Raw genomic sequence first — 18,764 nt, forward strand, 5'->3', positions numbered from 1 at the left:
CCTCATAATATCCACAAGCTTTAGTATAGTAAGGTAATACCCAAATAAAATTCCAATACCAACATAAAAATACAAGAAAAAGAAAAGAAAAAGAAACCATGGATAATGAAACTAAAAGAAAAATAAAGAAGAAAGAAACATAAATTAATATAATAATGAAAGAGTAAAAGAGAAAGAAGAAAAGAAACTTAATAGGGAAGATGAAGAAGGAAAGAAGAAAGTAATAGATATGGAGAAAGAATAAGGAAGAAAGGAGGAAAAAGGAAGAAGAAATAAATAGGATTTGAAAAGAATTAGGATTGGGGGAGGGATTTTTTTGAAATTAGACACTGAGGTGGTTTAATTATGCGTCGCATGCGACGCGTACGCATGCATCACGTGTACGCGTGCCTTTGATGGTGCAAATCACGCAAAGGCATCGACGCGTACGCACAACTCTCTGTTAGCTCTGGGCGTGGGGCAAAAATGGCATACGACGCGTGCGCGTCAGGCATGCGCACGCGTGGATGGCCCTTTTGGGAAAACGACGCACACGCGTCGGACGCGTACGCGTGATGGGACTTGTGCTGCTAGCACAGTTCCAGCCCCACACCATCATAACTCTCTGACCATACACCCATTTACACCGATTTGCAGGGTCATGCGTACGCATGAGGGATGCGTACGCGTGGACTGGTGAAAACGCAAGCGACGCTTATGCGTGAGGGACACAGACTCGTGGACTTGCTTGTGTGCGAGGCACGCCACCAGCACCACTCTTGCCCAACTCTCTATTCAATTTTTATTTTTCACGCACACACATATGGCGCGGACGCGTCAGCGACGCTTGTGCGTCGTGTGTTTTTATTTATTTATGCAGAATGCAAAATGCAGCATGTAGATGAATATGCAGAAATTATGAATGACTATTGCAAAAATTAAAATAAAATAGACTAGGAATGAGAAGAAACGATCATACCATGGTGGGTTGTCTCCCACCTAGCACTTTGCTTTTACGTCCTTAAGTTGGACGATCCACAAGCTCAATCTACTTCTGTTGGTGGTCCTCCAAGAGGAAGACCTCTAGCTCTTTATTTTCTTTCATCTTCTCACCATGATACAGCTTTAAGCGATGTCCATTGACCTTGATGAATTTGGAACTTGAAGGATGACTCAGGTAGAAAACTCCGTATGGCTCTGCCTTTTCTACTCTATAGGGGCCTTTCCACCTTGATCTCAGCTTGCCTGGTATGAGTCTCAGCCTTGAGTTGTAACGGAAGACTAACTCCCCAGGTCGAAACTCTCTTCTCTTGATATGCTTGTCATGCACAGCCTTCACCTTCTCCTTGTATAGTCTGGGGTTGTCATATGCTTCTAGTCGAAGGGTCTCCAGTTCTGCTAGTTGTAGCTTCCTTTCAGCACCAGCTTTCTCAAATCCCATGTTGCATTCCCTTACAGCCCAGAAAGCCTTGTGTTTCACCTCCACTGGGAGGTGACAAGCCTTTTCGTACACTAAGCGGAAGGAACTCATCCTAATGGGTGTCTTGTACGCTGTCCGATAAGCCCAGAGTGTATCAACAAGCCTGGTGCTCCAGTCCTTCCTATGAGGCTTGACTATCTTCTCCAGAATGCGCTTTATCTCCCTGTTAGACCACCTCTGCTTGTCCATTGGTCTGAGAATGGTAAGCTATCGCTACCTTATGAACAATCCCATGCTTCTTCAGTAGTCTTGTTTCTCCTGTTACAAAAGTGAGTCCCTTGATCACTCATGATTGCTCGTGGTGATCCAAAGCGACAGATAATGTGGTTTCTAACAAAGGAGACAACAGTGTTAGCATCATCAGTACGGGTAGGAATTACTTCCACCCATTTAGAAATATAATCTATAACTAACAGTATATATAAGAAACCACTAGAGTTTGGGAATGGACCCATGAAGTCAATGCCCAGACATAAAAAATTTCACAGAATAGCATAAGCTGTTGGGGCATCTCATCCCTCTTGGATATATTACCAAACCTTTGGCATTGGGAACAAGATTTACAGAAGGCAGTAGCATCTTTAAAAAGAGTGGGCCACCAGAATCCACAGTCTAAAATTTTTCTAACTGTTCTTTGAGGGCCAAAATGTCCACCACTCTCAGAGGAGTGGCAGGCCTCTAAAATTGACTGGAATTCTGATTGAGGTACACACTTTCTAATTACCTGGTCAACACCACCTCGCTAAATATGAGTCATCCCATATATAATATTTGAACTCACTTTTCAGCTTGTCTCTTTGATGCTTAGTAAAATTGGGAGGGAAGGTATGACTGACTAAATAATTAGCTATAGGTGCATACCAAGGAACTACTTCAGATATTGCGTGTAAGCTATCAAATGGAAAAGCATCATTGATAGGAGTGGAGTCATCCTTAATGTGCTCAAGGTGACTCAAGTGGTCTGCCACTAAATTCTGGGAACCACTTCTATCTTTAATTTCTAAATCAAATTCTTGCAGCAACAGTATCTAACGTATTAACCTTAGTTTAGACTCCTTTTTAGCTAATAAATATTTTAGAGCTGCATGGTCTGAGTACACTACCACCTTAGTACCAAGTAAATGGGCTCGGAATTTATCCAGAGTAAAAACAATAGCCAGAAGCTCTTTTTTAGTGGTAGTGTAATTAGATTGAGCAGCGTCTAAGGTCTTAGAAGTATAAGCAATTACGAAAGGATCCTTACCTTCGCGCTGAGCCAGCGCCATTCCTACTGTATGGTTGGAGGCGTCACACATAATCTCAAAAGGCTGGCTCCAGTCTGGTCCTCTCACAATCGGAGCTTGAGTCAAGGCGATCTTCAGCTTATCGAATGCATTGATGCAGTCCTCACTCAGCTCGAATTCAACATCCTTCTGCAGTAGTCTGGATAAAGGCAATGCTACCTTACTGAAGTCCTTGATAAATCTCTGGTAGAAATCTACATGGCCAAGGAACGAACGGACTTCCCTCACGGAGGAGGGGTAAGGCAAACTAGAAATTACATCTACCAGTATTAGAAACAATGTGTCCTAGAACAATACTTTGTTTTACCATAAAATGACATTTTTCAAAATTTAATACAAGGTTTGAACTAACACACCTGTCTAATACTCTAGCTAAACTATCCAAGCAAAGGTTAAATGAATCACCATATACGCTAAAATCATCCATGAAAACTTCCATACAGCTCTCAATAAGATCAGAAAAAATGCTCATCATGTACCTTTGAAAAGTAGCCAGTGCATTACACAAGCCAAAAGGCATCCTTTTGTATGCATACGTTCCAAAGGGACATGTAAAAGTAGTCTTCTCCGGATTTTCAGGAGCTATATGAATTTGAAATTAGCCTGTATAACCATCTAAAAAGCAGTAATGTGATTTATCTGACAGGCGATCAAGCATCTGATCAATAAATGGCAAGGGGTAATGATCCTTGCGAGTAGCCTGGTTGAGGCGCCTGTAATCAATGCAAACTCTCCATGAATTTTGCACTCTAGTTTCTATGAGCTTTCCATGCTCATTCTTCACTGTTGTGACTCCAGACTTCTTGGGCACCGCTTGTACTGGGCTGACCTATTCACTATCTGAGATGGGGTAGATAATATCAGCTTCAAGCAGCCTGGTCACTTCTTTCTTGACAACTTCTAAGATGGTGGGGTTCAGTCTCCTTTGAGGTTGATGGACAGGCCTTGCTCCCTCTTCTAAAAATATCCTGTGCTCACAAACTTGATGGTTGATACCTACTATATCTGCCAAGCTCCACCCAATTTCTTTCTTGTGTCTTCTTAGCACACTAAGCAACTGCTCCTCCTGCTGGGAAGTGAGTTCCCTTGCAATGATAACTGGAAGCTTCTGGTTGTCCTCAAGGTAAGCATACTTGAGGTGGGGTGGAAGGGGCTTTAACTCCATTTTCTGCTCATGGCTGGGCACTTGATCATCTAGAGCTAGTGATGATGGCAAAGTGTCCGCATCGTGTTCTGATGCACGGAAAACTTGTCTCATAACAAATTTCCTTCGGCAAGTGTACCGAATTTGTCGTCAAGTAAAAACTCACAATAGAGTGAGGTCGAATCCCACAAGGATTGATTGATCAAGCAACTTTAATTAGAGGAATGTTCTAGTTGAGTGAATCAGAAATTGAGTTGAGAGGTGCAGAAAATTAAATGGCGGGAAAGTAAATGGCAGAAAGTAAATTGCAGAATCTTAAATGGGAATGGGGGAATTGCTCATAAATGTAAATGACAGAAAATAAAGAGAATGGGTAAGATCAGAAATGGGGAGTTCATTGGGCTTAGGAGATGTTGCATTCTCCGGATCAATCTCATTTTCATCTCTTCCTCAATCAATGCACTTATTGATCTCCTTGGCAATCTTAAGTGATTGAATTACAATTTCTTGTAATTCAATCTCTCAAATCTTGATCAATAACCAATTCCTTGGTCAATTGCTCATGAGAAGAGATGAAGTATGGTTACTGATTATACCACATGCATTTCCCAAATCAAGTGTTGAGAGGATTATAGTCACATATCCATCCAAACCCAATTTGGTCCAGCATGAGAAACCATTTCTAGCTTGATCTCTTCATTCCTCTTTCAAGGTTCAGAAGAGATCCAAGTATGAATAGCTTCTTTTCCAAGATAACTATCCAATTGGATGAAGATCGAAAGCTTTTAAGTAAAATCAAGAGAAAAGATAGAAGAAGAATAATGAAAACTAATATTGATCCATCAAATTACAACAGAGCTCCCTAACCCAATGAAAGGGGTTTAGTTGTTCATAGCTCTGGAAAATGAAAACAAAGATGGAGAATACATCATGAAAACTAGAAGTGCAGAGAAAGTAAATACAGAGAGTAGTTCTATGCCAAAAGGCTCCCTATAATTTCCAACTCCCAAAATATTTCAAAGCTACTCCTATATATACTACTCTTCTGTTCTTCTAGTTGATTCTTCAAGTCTTGGGCCTTTGGATCTTGAGTTTGAAGCAGTTCTCTTCTTCATTGGGCTTAGCTTTTACTTGCAGAGAGAAAGTATGAAGTGGGCAGGGGCTTTGGCTCAGGAAGTTAGTGGTATTAACGTTCAGTGAAAATATGGGTTCGAGAACGTTAGTGACAATCACCTTTTTCACTAACGTTCCTTACCAAAGTTAAAAGCCACGTTAACCTCAACGTTAGTGGCACAAACGTTGCCACTAACGTTTCCACTATGTCCTTCGCACACGTTATTGAAACTCAACTTTCCCAATAACGTTGAGAAGCCTCCCCCTTCCCTACGTTAGAGTCCACGTTAACTTAGTTAACGTGGCTCTTTTAACGTAGGCTTGCCATCCTTCGAGAACGTTAGTGACACTTACCATTGTCACTAACGTTCCAAATTGCCCTTATTTTCCACGTTAGAGTCCACGTTAACTAGGTTAACGTGGCTTCTAACGTGGCCTTGCTAGCCATCTCCAACGTTAGTGACAAAGTTGAGTGTCACTAACGTTGGCTCATCTTTCCCTTATCCACGTTAGCTTCCACGTTAACTAAGTTAACGTGGGAGTTAACGTGGCTCATGGTGGCATGTGTGGCTCCTTCCAACGTTAGTGACAATGTTGGGTGTCACTAACATTGGCGATCACCTTCTTTTTTCACGTTAGCTTCCACGTTAACTAGGTTAACGTAGGAGTCAACGTGGCTCATTGGGGGCTTGTGTTCTTCCAACGTTAGTGACAATGTTGGGTGTCACTAACGTTGTCGACCACTTTGTTCCTTCACGTTAGCTTCCACGTTAACTAGGTTAACGTGGGAGTTAACGTGGCTTAATGTGCTTTGGCCAACGTTAGTGACAATGTTGAGTGTCACTAACGTTGGCTCCCCCCTTTCTTCTTAACGTTAGAGGCCACGTTAACTAAGTTAACGTGGAATCTGACGTGGCCACTCATGATCTTGGTCCAACGTTAGTGATAATGTTAAGTGTCACTAATGTTGGCTCCATTTCTTTACTTCCACGTTAGAGTTCACGTTAACTTAGTTAACGTGACTCTTAACGTGGGCAATGATGGCTTCGAGAGCATTATTGGCAATCACTTTTCTCATTAACTTTGCAAGTTACTCCCATTCCACGTTAGTGTTAACGTTAGCGTAACTAACGTAGCCACTAATGTGGTTCTTCTTTACTTCCTTTGTCCTGAAATCAAGCAATAACGTGCATCAAAGTTCTAGTCCAAGTCATGGGAAATGCAACATCCAATTTTGTCCTTAAATTCATGCAAAATCCTCATGAAATCATGTAAAGTGCACATTGTATGCTTGAATCAAGATGTAAGTGAATATCTACCCCAAACTAGCTTATTTCCTAAGGAAATGCATGAAACTACCCTAAAAACAGTAAAGAAAAGGTTAGTGAAACTGGCCAAAATGCCCTAGCATCACAACACCAAACTTAAAGCTTGATTGTCCCTAAGCAAGTATTGGAACAAGAGAATGATGAATGGAATGCCAAGAGAAATGAGTCATTCTTGTGGAAGTCTTGTCCCTGGTTTTATGGTGGTTTCATGCATAGCAACTTAGGTTCATTCCTGGCTTTCAGACCTTTATCTTGTCATAAAACACTCACTTTGATTGCATCCCATGAGACTTTTATTCATTGATCCTTTTGTTGTTATTTTAGGGCTTATTTGTGTTCTTAGGCTAAGTGTTCTGCAAGGGGGTAACTCTTTAAAATAAGCTTTCAGCCAACACTCCCGAACCAGTTGGTTCAAGGTGCTAGGTGTTGAAGCACCCCTAAGGACTTACTTGCTCAAGTCTATCCCCCATACATACACACCACAGGCACATAGTGTATGTATTTTCTTTTCTTGAGACCTTGGTGTCTAGCACCTCTTTGGGTTACTAAATGCTCTGTAGTGAGGGTTACTCTTGATAGTGGACTTTAAGCTGGTAATCCCAGGTTAGTTAACCCAAGTTACCAAGTGATAAGGTACCCCTAAGAGCTTATTCATCCAAGTAGATCCCTCACACAGGAGCACCACAGACACATATTTCAAGATTAAAACCATTGGTGCCTAGCCTTATTGCTTAACATTTTTCTTTTATTCCTCAACTTTTATTGTTCTTTCCCTTTTTCTTATTAGGATATTCTTATTTATCTAGTCTCATGGGGTGTGTCTCAAGCATAGTATTCATGACAGATAGTTGTCTTCCCACCTTATGGTTGAACCAACTTAGCTAACTTATGACCACACCACAAACTCATGGACTTACTCCATAGTATGAACTCTTCTCTGGTCTTTAAAAACACTCATTCTCTTTTTATTTGATTTAAAGGGACAAACATACAAGTAAGCAAAGTAAAGATGCAGTGACATAGAGACTAGCACACAGAGACCTCTTCAACACACAAACAAACAGAATTTAAAAAGGTTTAAACTAACATGGAAGCAAGTTCTATTTCACACAGGATCTTCCTTATTTAAAGCATAGAAAAAGATGGACCAAAGAAGGAACTCCACCACCTTTTACTCTTGTGGATGTCCATGCTTTCCTCCTTGTTTGTCTTCTTTGTGTCCTCTTACATTCCCTCTCATCCGTGCCAATCTTGCTTGCTTCCAATCCTCAAGTGCCTTCGTTACTGATTCATGACTCTCTTCCACCCTTTGTCTTTCTTCTCGTGCTAATTCATCCCTCATTTCTTCATACTTTGTGATTCCTGGATGCAATATAGGCAGTTGTCCTACAAAGTAACCGAGTCTGGCTTGAGTATTTATATGATACCCAGTCTCGCTCATGTAAACTCCTTCTGTGAATGCCCTTTGCTCGTCCAATAGTTCTGCCTTTTCTATTTGTCTTCAATGTATCTCATGTATATGTGCACCTTGATGTGCTTGGATGTTGATTAGCCTCTGGATGGATTCTTGTTGCTCATTTTGCCTTTGTTCCATCCTGTGAAATGTTTCATTCCATTGTTGTCCTTGACTCAGTTGCTGATCCATCATTTGCTTTTGCCAATCCCCTTGTTGAGTCATCCATCTTGAGAGTGACTCCTCTTGCTGCCCCATCATCTGTAGTTATAGTTCTCTCTGTGCTCCTTGGCTCTCCAAATATTGTTGAGATAGTCCACCAATGGCCTCCTGAAATTGATGCATATCCAAAGTGGTTGGTGCTTGCCCTTCTACGGCTTGTCCTTCTACTACTTGAGGGGCTGTCCTCTTTCTTTGCTTCCGTTGAGGCAGGGGGGATGCGGTAGCATGCATCCGTCGAATGGTTATTGGAATGCCCTCTTTTATCCACACTGGGTTCTCATCTTCAAATTCCACCCCAGCTTTCTTGCACAGTCGGTAAATAGTGCTGGGGTAACCTAACGTTCCTCTCGAGTCACTTTTCTCTGCCATTTTCCTAATGCCTTCTGCTATGAGTTCATGAACCTTGATCTCTCCTCCTTTGAGTATACAGTGCACCAGTGTGGCTCTCTTGAGATTCACCTCCGAGTTGTTCACTGCTGGAAGGATGTTCCTTCTTACAATTTCGAACCACCCTTTTGCTTCTGGAGTGAGATCTGTTCTTTTGATGAACTTTGGTTTCCTACCCGCAGATCTTTCCCAGTCAGCTCCGGGTATACAAATGTCTTGCAAAATTTGGTCATGATTAGGGTTGTTGTCTATTCTTGAATGATAACTTTCTTCTTCAAATGGTATAGACCGTAGCTTTAATGCCCTCATGACACTCATGGGACCAAAATCCACAATCTTTCCTCTCACAAAGCTTGTATATGACTCATCTGCCTTATCATATCGGACCGCATTCGCATAAAACTCTCTTATAAGATTAGCATTCACCTTAATGACCGGATCAGTGAGGAGCTCCCATCTTCTCCTTTCTACCTTCGTTATGATTTTGGGACACTCAATTTTCCTAACTTGAAATCCCAGCTCATAGATGATCTCCTTATCCACCATCCACCCGTATTGCAATGCACGGTGCAAGCTTCTAAACCTCTTTTCATCATACGGGTGTTCCTCTATGGGTTCCTTTCCCTTCCTTCTTTTAGAGCTCGAAGGTGCCATGAATGAGAGTTAATGTGTGGAGTTGGCAAGGGTGTGGACCCTTTTGGTTGTTTGGGGTTGAGTGTAATGAAGGTGGTGAGGGAGAATGTGTTTAATAGGTTAGGAAATGCTTTGCTCCGAAGTGGATAAGTGTGAAGAGTGGGTGTGAAGCTAGGGTACGGAACAAGAATTACTTATATAGAGAGGTTGTGAGTGAGTGGAGGGTGTAGATTGATGGAGTAGTTGCTTGATGGACGGTTGGGGTTGTGCATGGAGAAAGGACAAGGATCATCACTTTATGAATGCGATTGCTCGGTCTCCAAGGGTCCCATTTTTTTCAATGTTGCATGGCAACATTTTCCAATGACTTCCCTTTTTAGAACAAGTGTATAGTCCTTCTTCATGCAGTGGCCGAACCCTCTTCATTTAGTTGTCCAATCAATCTCCTTCAATGCTCCTTTTCTTTACCTATAAAGATCAAATAAGAAAAGTAAGACATATCATAAAAAAAATCAATTTAGATTTTTACGGCTAAGATAATAAAGAGAAGAAAAGATTAGATTGTTTATTCATGAACTCCAACTAACTAACTAACTGTGTGTCCCTTTATGCATTTTGGTGGCACCATGGGGTGACACCAAACTTAGTTTGAAGCATTGTGATGAAAAGTTCTGTTCAAAGCTCCAAGACTAGAATGCTCTCTGTTGCATTCATGCTTTCTTGGTACGCTTTGAACACTAAACTTGTTCTTCACTATATACTGCAATATAAGGACTTCACCAAGTTTGGGTTGGAATTTATGAATATTGACTTATTCACTAGTAAAAGCTAACTAAACATGGGTTGCCTCCCATGAAGTGCTTCTTTAGCGTCACTAGCTTGACGTTTCTCCTTCATCAGGGTGGTTGATAATGCTTCAAGTCCTCCCCTCTTGCCTTGGACTTATATCCATTGGTTGTATCAATGATCTCTACATGTTCTAAGGAAAGAACTCTGTTGATAGTGAAGACCTTAGGTAACTGAGATGGTACAGTGGGGAGATTAGGGGGGATATCTGGGAAGTAAGCTGAAATCACTTTATCTCCTGGAGAGAGGCCTTCCGTAGGGATCTTCTTGTTCCTCCACCCCCTTGGTACCTTCTTCTTTTTCCCTTTTGATGCTTCCCTGCTCTTGGCGACTTCTTCTTTTAAGTGAATTTTGTTGTTGTCTTCACATGCCTCTGGTGGTTTAGGTTCCTCCAGCTTCTCCTTGAGCTGTGACGATTGCTGTTTGCCTTGTTCATCATTCAGTGGGGTTCTCAGATGTGTTGGTGGTGCCTCAGTGCTTGTTTCCTCTGTCAGCATCCTGTTATGATCATTGCTTGGTTCTTTGTTTTCTTGGTCAGTTTCTTGGGAGAGTTTGAAGACATTGAAGCTGAGTTGTTCATCATGGATCCTCAATATTAGCTCCCCTCGCTCCACGTTTATGAGTGCTCTGGCTGTAGCTAGGAATAGTCTTCCCAATATGATTGGGTGAGTGTGACTCTCTTCCATGTCCAAGATGACAAAATCTGTGGGAAAAAAGTATTTTTCCACCTTTAACAACACGTTTTCCACCACCCCTCTTGCTTGTTTTTGAGTTTTGTCAGCCAGCCTGATGACTACATTTGTGGGCAATATCTCATTGATCTGCAGCCTCTTCACCAGGGATAGAGGCATTAAGTTGATGCTTGCTCCCAAATCGCAAAGTGCTCTATCAAACATTGTTTCTCCTATGGCACAGGGGACATGAAAACTCCCTGGATCTTTTCTTTTTGTAGGCAACTGCGTTTGAATGAGGGCACTGCACTCCTTGTTCATCACTATAGTTTGGCCTCCCTTGTGTGAGCTTTTCCTGGGAAGCAACTCCTTCATGTACTTGATGAATGCAGGCATTTGTTGGATAGTCTTGATGAATGGTATGTTCACATGCAGAGATGCAAATAAGTCAAGAAATCTTGAGTATATTCTCCTCTCCACAGCTCCCTTGAACAGTTGGGGAAAAGGTGCATAGAGTCTCAGCAACTCCTGTTCTGAGATTTTTGGTTCTTGGTAATCTTTTTTCACCTCCTCTACTGAGGTATCTTCAGGTTGTTCTGACAGCTTGCTTGGCTTTTCCTCAGTCTCTTTATCACTTATAGTGACCATCTTGCAATCTTCCCATCTTACCTTCTTTGTTTCACCTCTCGGATTCTTCTCTGTGTCACTTGGGAATCCATCTGTGGGTTTGGGAATTTGCTCAGAGAGATATCCTACTTGAGATTCCAATCTCTTGATTGTGTCTCCCTGGTTCTTGAAACTGGCTTGCACTTCCTCTGTAACGACCCAATTTTCAGTACACCTAGGACATACCAGAAACTGAGTGCTACCAATTTGTCATCCTAATTATTATCTATTATTTATGATATGAGCCTGATTCGTTGTTAAAAGCGTAGTTAGTTAGCGAGGTACTTTTTTTTTTTGAAAACATTTGGATCAATAGACGGAATCATTCATAATCAACTCACAGCTGATAACAGATAAAATAGTTATAAGCAACCACACATAAATACATCACAAGTAGCTAGCAACATTCAGTTATCCAGCCTTTATTAGAGTATAGACCTTTAGTTAGAACACCCCTAGGTATAGCTAGATAATAACTATATACATATACATACATACAACATCCCAGGTCCTGACCTGTTCAAAGGTCCCTAAGCTGGCACCTAGGCTAGCCTAGACTCTATACTCACCTAGTCCCTCTAAACTACTAAAGCGAGGGAAAGTACGTTCTAAGTCTTCACAACTCAAGTCAGGTGGAACGTCATCAAAAGATAGAACATCATCTGCTACTCCTCTGCACGATCAGACTTTTCCACAGGACGTCTCTCTGGTACCTCATGAAGTATCCACAAAATAGGAATCTCGTACACAGGATTTAGGTTAAAGTGCGCATGCGAAGGGGTGCAGTCGTTGGCTGGTCTCACAGTATTTACATATAATCAGAGGACGATATTCACCCTAGACTCAGAAGACTATCTAGAGCAGAATCCTCTTCTTGCGAACGGTCATCAGCGAACTATGGTAAGGTACTCTTTACTTCCATCTGAAGGGGGAAGGGAGAGAGAAGGGGTAAGAACTGGGGAGTTCTTAGTAGGGTCAGGGTTATTATTTACGTTCATTAATTCTATGTCGTTTAGAAGACTATTAGCAGAATACAAGGAAGCAGTAATTAGAAAACACAGATAAGTAGAGAAGATAGAGAAAACATATAGCAGAACACAAACATAAGAACACAAGAAAATATCACAAGTGCAGAGAATGGAATACAAACAAGGAAAGCATACATTCATACCACAAACATAACAAAGGAAATGCGCAACCAAGTATGATGCATGTCTAGCCCTAGTGCAGGTAATGAGCTCATTTGTCGGTTTCTACCCGCTCCCGACGTAACCCAGCATTACTAGCCGGATATGGCTTTCCTGTTGGCTATACCCCTGTGTACAGGAAATAACCCCTCTGCCACCACAGGGTCCACTGCACGCAGGAAATAACACATCTGCCACTGCAGGGATGTACGCTGACACACCTTCTGTATACAGGAAATAACCCTTCTGCCACTACAGAAATGGAACAGGTGGTCACGGTACTTTTGTAGCAGGAAATAACCCCTCTGCCTTACAGAAATAAAATATGGATTTGTACCGTAGGAAAGCGTTCTCAGTGATTACACCATTATCTATCTGACTGCCTCACTGCAGCAGATGATCATACAAGTATATCTGGAGTTGCCTTAACGCAACAAATGAATAAACACATCTCTTGGGTTGCCTCAAGCAACAAATCATCACATAATCATTCTCATTATCACATTACTCTTTCCTCTTTGTCTTTTTACTTTGTTCTGATTACTCTTTTCTCTGTATCCCTTTATTCTGCTCTGGTTATTCTGTTCTCTGTGTTTCTTTACTCTGCTCTGATTTCTCTGTTTAACGTATGTATTTAAAGCTTATGTAAATTTCGGTATGAATAGTTAGTCTGTCCCGAGTATAGGTTCATTAAGTCTATACTGAAACAGTTTAACTTTTCATATAATACCTAACCCTATTCGCAAATCAAGAACTAACTATGTTGCCCTAATTCGTTCACTAGTCTCTGTCTGTTTCTCTGTTGTTAAAACTTTACAGACTTTTTCTTCGATTTTTATCTTTTCTTCAACTTTTTATCTTTTATTTATCTTTGCCTCACTAATATGTTTTTACCACTCCCTAAGTGTTTTATGAGGGTAATTATGAGATTCTGCGCTTAAAGTTGTCTTTCTAAAGCTTTTACAGAAAACTGCCTTTTTCGCATTATTTTATTATTTTTATTAAAATATTATTTTTAATTAAATATTATTATTTAATATTTTATTATTATTTATTATTTTATTAATATATTTTCGAAAATTAACTTTACTTTAACCTTTAACCTTTAAAATTCACTTTTTACCACCCGTAACTTTTAATATTTCTACTTTTACCACCCTAACTTCCAGAAATTACCATATAACCCCTTAAACACCAAAAATTTTACTTCCTTGCCCTTTTATGAATCAAAAAGGTGTTCTTCATTGTTCTTCACCACACTCAAAGTGTTCTTCATAAATTCTTCAGATTCTTTCTCTGTTTTTACCCGTTTTTCAGTCTTTTCAGCAACCGATTTTTACTATAATTCATAATAAATTAGCAGCCACTAAAACCCCATCTTTTCTACATGATTTCAACACAAATTGAACCTCAATTTAAGCTTAGGGTTTCGTTTTTCCAGCTGCCCAAGAACATGAACTTTAAAGCTTGAATTTCATCAAATTTCATCAAAATTTCACCAAATTTTCACCAAGAATCAATCATATATGCAACTAATTTTTAGCACAGCCAAATAATAAAACATTCACACATCTCAAACACAAATAATCAAGATTAATTTCGTGGCACCCTACCTTGATTTGCTGCTCCAAATCCGGTTAAACTTTCAGGTGGTCCTGAAGCACTTTTTCCTCCTAAATCACATCAAGAACAACTTTAAATCCAAAAACTCTCAACTGACCAAATCTCACTCAGTATGTTAGGAAGAGATATCTCACCTTAGACTTGCTGGAAATTCACATTTCTTGGCCCTCAAGTCATGTTAAGCATGATTCCTAAGGAAGAACATCAAGAAAACACATATTTTGCATGGTTTTCCTTGAAAACCGAATTGAAATGGGAGGGAGACAGCCATCTCACCTTATTTCCAGCCTTGATATGTTATATGGTTATGTAGAGGAAAAAGAGAGGATCATTTTGGTGAAATCGGAGTTTTGATTTGAGTTTTAGTTCAGAAGAAATCAAGCTTTGAAGATTAAGTGTTCATGAAAGTTTCTCTCTTTTCTCTCTTGTTATTTTCGGCCAAAATGATGAAATGAGATAGCCTTGGTGGTCTTGGGGGTGTAAGGTGAGTTTTGATTGGTTGGCTTGGAGGTGGATTAAAATAATATTAAAATATCTCTGGTGTACAACTACTAAAACTAGGTGTATCGGAATACTCTTAAAAACATCTCTAAAAATTATTTTCTGAGCTACTAGCATAAATGACACTAGTAACATATTTATTATGAGAATAGAACATGTATAATGATGCCTTAGCATTGCTAAAGTCATCAGAGAGGGCTGGTGCTAAGCTGCACTAGTAAACCGTAAACCCGGTTAAACCGATTTTCTGTTTTTAACTAAAACTGACCAGGTAACCTTATAATGTCATTCAAGTATTTTCTAATATTAATATAATGATAATATTATACTATTCTCTCTCTCCTCTCATGAATCGAGTCCGGTTCGTCAAACAGAGACTATTTACGAAAATCAGAATCAAAACTGCCAACCGATACGGTTCAAAACTAGGTTCTTCGCGATTGTATTATCGAGCTTGCCTCAAAGGAGTTTCTAACTTAAGGATGACATAATGATAATGAGGATTGATATGCTTGATGATATAACAGAGGTGTTCCCTTTACTGATCTTCTGGAGAAACCCGTACTTTCAGAAAAGATCTCATGTACTCGAAAATCAGGGTTGTTACATTCTACCCCCCTAAAAGAAAATTTTGCCCTCAAAATTTCAGTTACCTAGGAATAGATGTGGGTAATTAGCTTTCATGTTATCTTCCAGTTCCCAAGTGTGCTCTTCTTCTCCTCTTAGTTCCCAAGCTACTTTGACTAAGCGAACAACTTTGCCTCTTAGCTGCTTATCACTTCTTTCTACTATCTGAACTGGTGATGCTTGATATGTCAAATTATTTCGTAACTGTACTGTATCTGGTTGTAAAACGTGACTCTCATCGGGAACATATTTTTTTTTTAAGTTGCGAGACATGAAAAACATCATGAAGGTTTGATAAATAAGGAGGAAGGACTATTTGATGAACTACTAGACCGACTCTTTTAAGTATTTGGAAAGGTTCTATGTATCGTGGGTTAAGCTTTTTAGTCTTAAGGGCTCTACATATTCCAGTAGTCGGGGTTACTTTAAGAAAGACACGGTTTCCGTCACTAAACTCTAAGGGTCTTCGTCTATTATCGGCATAGCTCTTTTGACGGCTCTGTGTGGTCTGGATCTTCTGGCGAATCCCCTTTATCTTCTCAGTAGTTTCTTCCACTAAGTCTGGACCTAAGACACTAGCTTCTCCGTCATCATTCCAACACAATGGTGTCTGACATCTCCTTCCGTAGAGAGCTTCATATGGTGCCATCCCGATACTTTGTTGGTAACTGTTGTTGTAGACGAACTCGACCAATGGCAAATACCTATCCCAACTGCCCTGGTTATCCATCACACAAGATCTTAACATGTCTTCCAATGTCTGGATTGTTCGCTCTGATTGTCCGTCTATCTGAGGATAGTATGCTATACTCGTGTGCAATTCTGTTTCCAAAGCTTTCTGAAAAGCTCCCCAAAATCTAGTAGTAAACCTCGAAACTTGATCTAAGACAATTTATGAAGGTATCCCATGTAGTCATATGTTTTCTTGAATATATATTCGTGCTAGCCTTTCTAAAGTATAGTCAACTCGAATCGGAAGAAAATGTGTTGATTCTGTTAACCTGTCCACAATCACCCAAATAGCATCATGTCCTGTTGAGGTCCTTGGCAATCCTGTGACAAAATCCATAGAAATCTGCTCCCATTTCCATTGTGGTATTTCTAAGGGTTGCAGGGTTCCTGACAGCTTCTGATGTTCCACCTTCATCTTCTGGCAGGTTAAACATTTTGAGACATAATCAGCTACTTCTTTCTTTAAGCTCGGCCACCAGAACATTTGTTTCAAATCTCGATACATCTTTGTCACTCCAGGATGCATAGAAAATCTACTTTGGTGAGCTTCAGCAAGAATCTTTTGTCGCAATTCTCCAGAGTTAGGCACACAAATTCTGTTCTTGTACCTCTATAGGCCACTACGATCCTATCTTACAGCTTCTTCAGCTCTGCAAGCAATGGTGACATCCAGTACAGTGCTATGGAAATCGGTCCGGCTCCAGGTACTAGATCAATGCTGAATTCTATCTCTCGCTGAGGAGGAGACTCAGGTATGTCGTCCAAGAAAACATCAGGAAATTCCTTCATCATTCAGATTCGTTCTAAGCTTAATTCACTATCATTCGAGCTAGCCGCTAACAGAACGTACCCCTCACAATCACTCCCGCCTAAGGTAACCCTTACAGAATTCAGATATAAGGTGTGGGACAGAAATGGTTTAGTACATAAACTATCAGATGGAATAACAACAGTTCTTTTAAAATAATCAAGGAAAACATGATACTTAGATAACCAATCTAATCCTAAAATAACTTCTAAACCATATGGAGGCAAACAAATTAGATAGTGTATAAAAGTCCTGTTCCTAATAGCGAATGGTACTTGCAGGCACACTAAACTGGTCAAAGCATTTTGGGATGCAGGTGTGTGGACAATCAAGTAAAAATTCAATTTAAAGAAATATAATCCTAACTCGTGAGCAATAGTTAGAGAAATAAAGAATGCGATGCACCTGAATCATACAGTACAGTTAGAAATTGATTCTTGACATAACCTGACCTTGAATGAGGGCGTTCGATTGCACAACATCGTCAATAGTGATAGCAAACACTCGTCCTTGTTGCTGGGTTCTAACTGAATTTTGAGTAAATCCCTTCGGACAATCTTTGGCAATATGTCCAAGTTCTCCACAAGCATAGCAGTTAGGTGATCCAAACTGGCAAGACCTGTTACTATGCTCTTTTCCGCATTGCTTACATGCAGGGTTTATGTAAGCCTGACGGGCTCGTTTACCATTGCCTTGCCTTACTTTACCTCGAGCGATAAATAGTATTACCAGCGGACTCATCTACCATTCTTTTTCGACAGTCTCTTGCCCGATGTCCTTCCTTATTACAGTAGTAACATAAACCTGTTCTGAACCGGCAAAGCCTACTACCATGATGCTTTCCACAAGTTGGGCATACTACACCACTTTGAGCTTGGTGAGGTTGACTTTCATGTCCTTATTCAATGTCACGGTTATTGTCACTACCATTATTGCGAGTTAAAAGGCTGACATCTCGGTGGTTTCCATTCCTCAAAGTCTTCTGGGTTCCCTTGACAAATCTTGGAGAAACGGCACAAGTCATCGAACTTACGGGCATACTCAGCAACAGTCATACCCCCTTGCCTCAGCTGCATAAGCTCTATCTCTTTAGCATCACGCACTGCTCTTGGGAAATATTTCTTGTAGAAATCATCTTTAAAAATATCCCAAGGAATGTCACCTTCATTACGTTGTAGCAGTCGCTGTATCCCTTGCCACCAGTACTCAGCTTCTCCCTCGAGCATATAAGTAGCAAACTCCACGTGTTGTCCTTCCGGAACATGCTGCGCTCTCAGTGATCGTTTAATACCTCGAAACCAGTTATCAGCGTCAGTCGCAACGAGTGTACCCTTGAACTTAGGCGGATTAACCTTCAGAAATGTCGCAAGGGTCATAGGTCTTTTAGGATGCCCTAAGTTGTTCTAATCATTCCCATTATCTTCTCCGTATTCATTCTCGTTCCCATTTCTCACTCCGAGACGTTCAACAGCCCTAGCCGCTGCTACAGCAGCTTCACGCACTACTTCAGCCACGTTGTTCATGGTAGCCATAAACGTTTCCTATTCCCTCTCGTAGTTAACATTAGGAATTCCTTCCCGTACGCCTCGTCTCCGTGAACCCATTGTAGTCTTGTTCACACCAAACAATCATTGTTAAGGTGATCAGTCTTAACACTTCAAGTCAAGTGTGAACATTCCCAAAATGAAAACACAGAGACAATCATGCAACATATATCACTGGGATATCCTATACGCATGAGACACACAACAGAGTATGCAATGAAGCATAGTCAGTCCACTCCCCAGGCTCTACTCGGAACGAACTGCTCTGATACCAAATTGTAATGACCCAATTTTCAGTACGCCTAGGACATACCAGAAACTGAGTGCTACCAATTTGTCATCCTAATTATTATCTATTATTTATTATATGAGCCTGATTCGTTGTTAAAGGCGTAGTTAGTTAGCGAGGTACTTTTTTTTTTTGAAAACATTTGGATCAATAGACGGAATCATTCATAATCAACTCACAGCTGATAACAGATAAAACAGTTATAAGCAACCACACATAAATACATCACAAGTAGCTAGCAACATTCA

This window comes from Arachis hypogaea, chromosome 11, assembly GCF_003086295.3.
Source record: "Arachis hypogaea cultivar Tifrunner chromosome 11, arahy.Tifrunner.gnm2.J5K5, whole genome shotgun sequence".
NCBI lineage: Eukaryota > Viridiplantae > Streptophyta > Magnoliopsida > Fabales > Fabaceae > Arachis > Arachis hypogaea.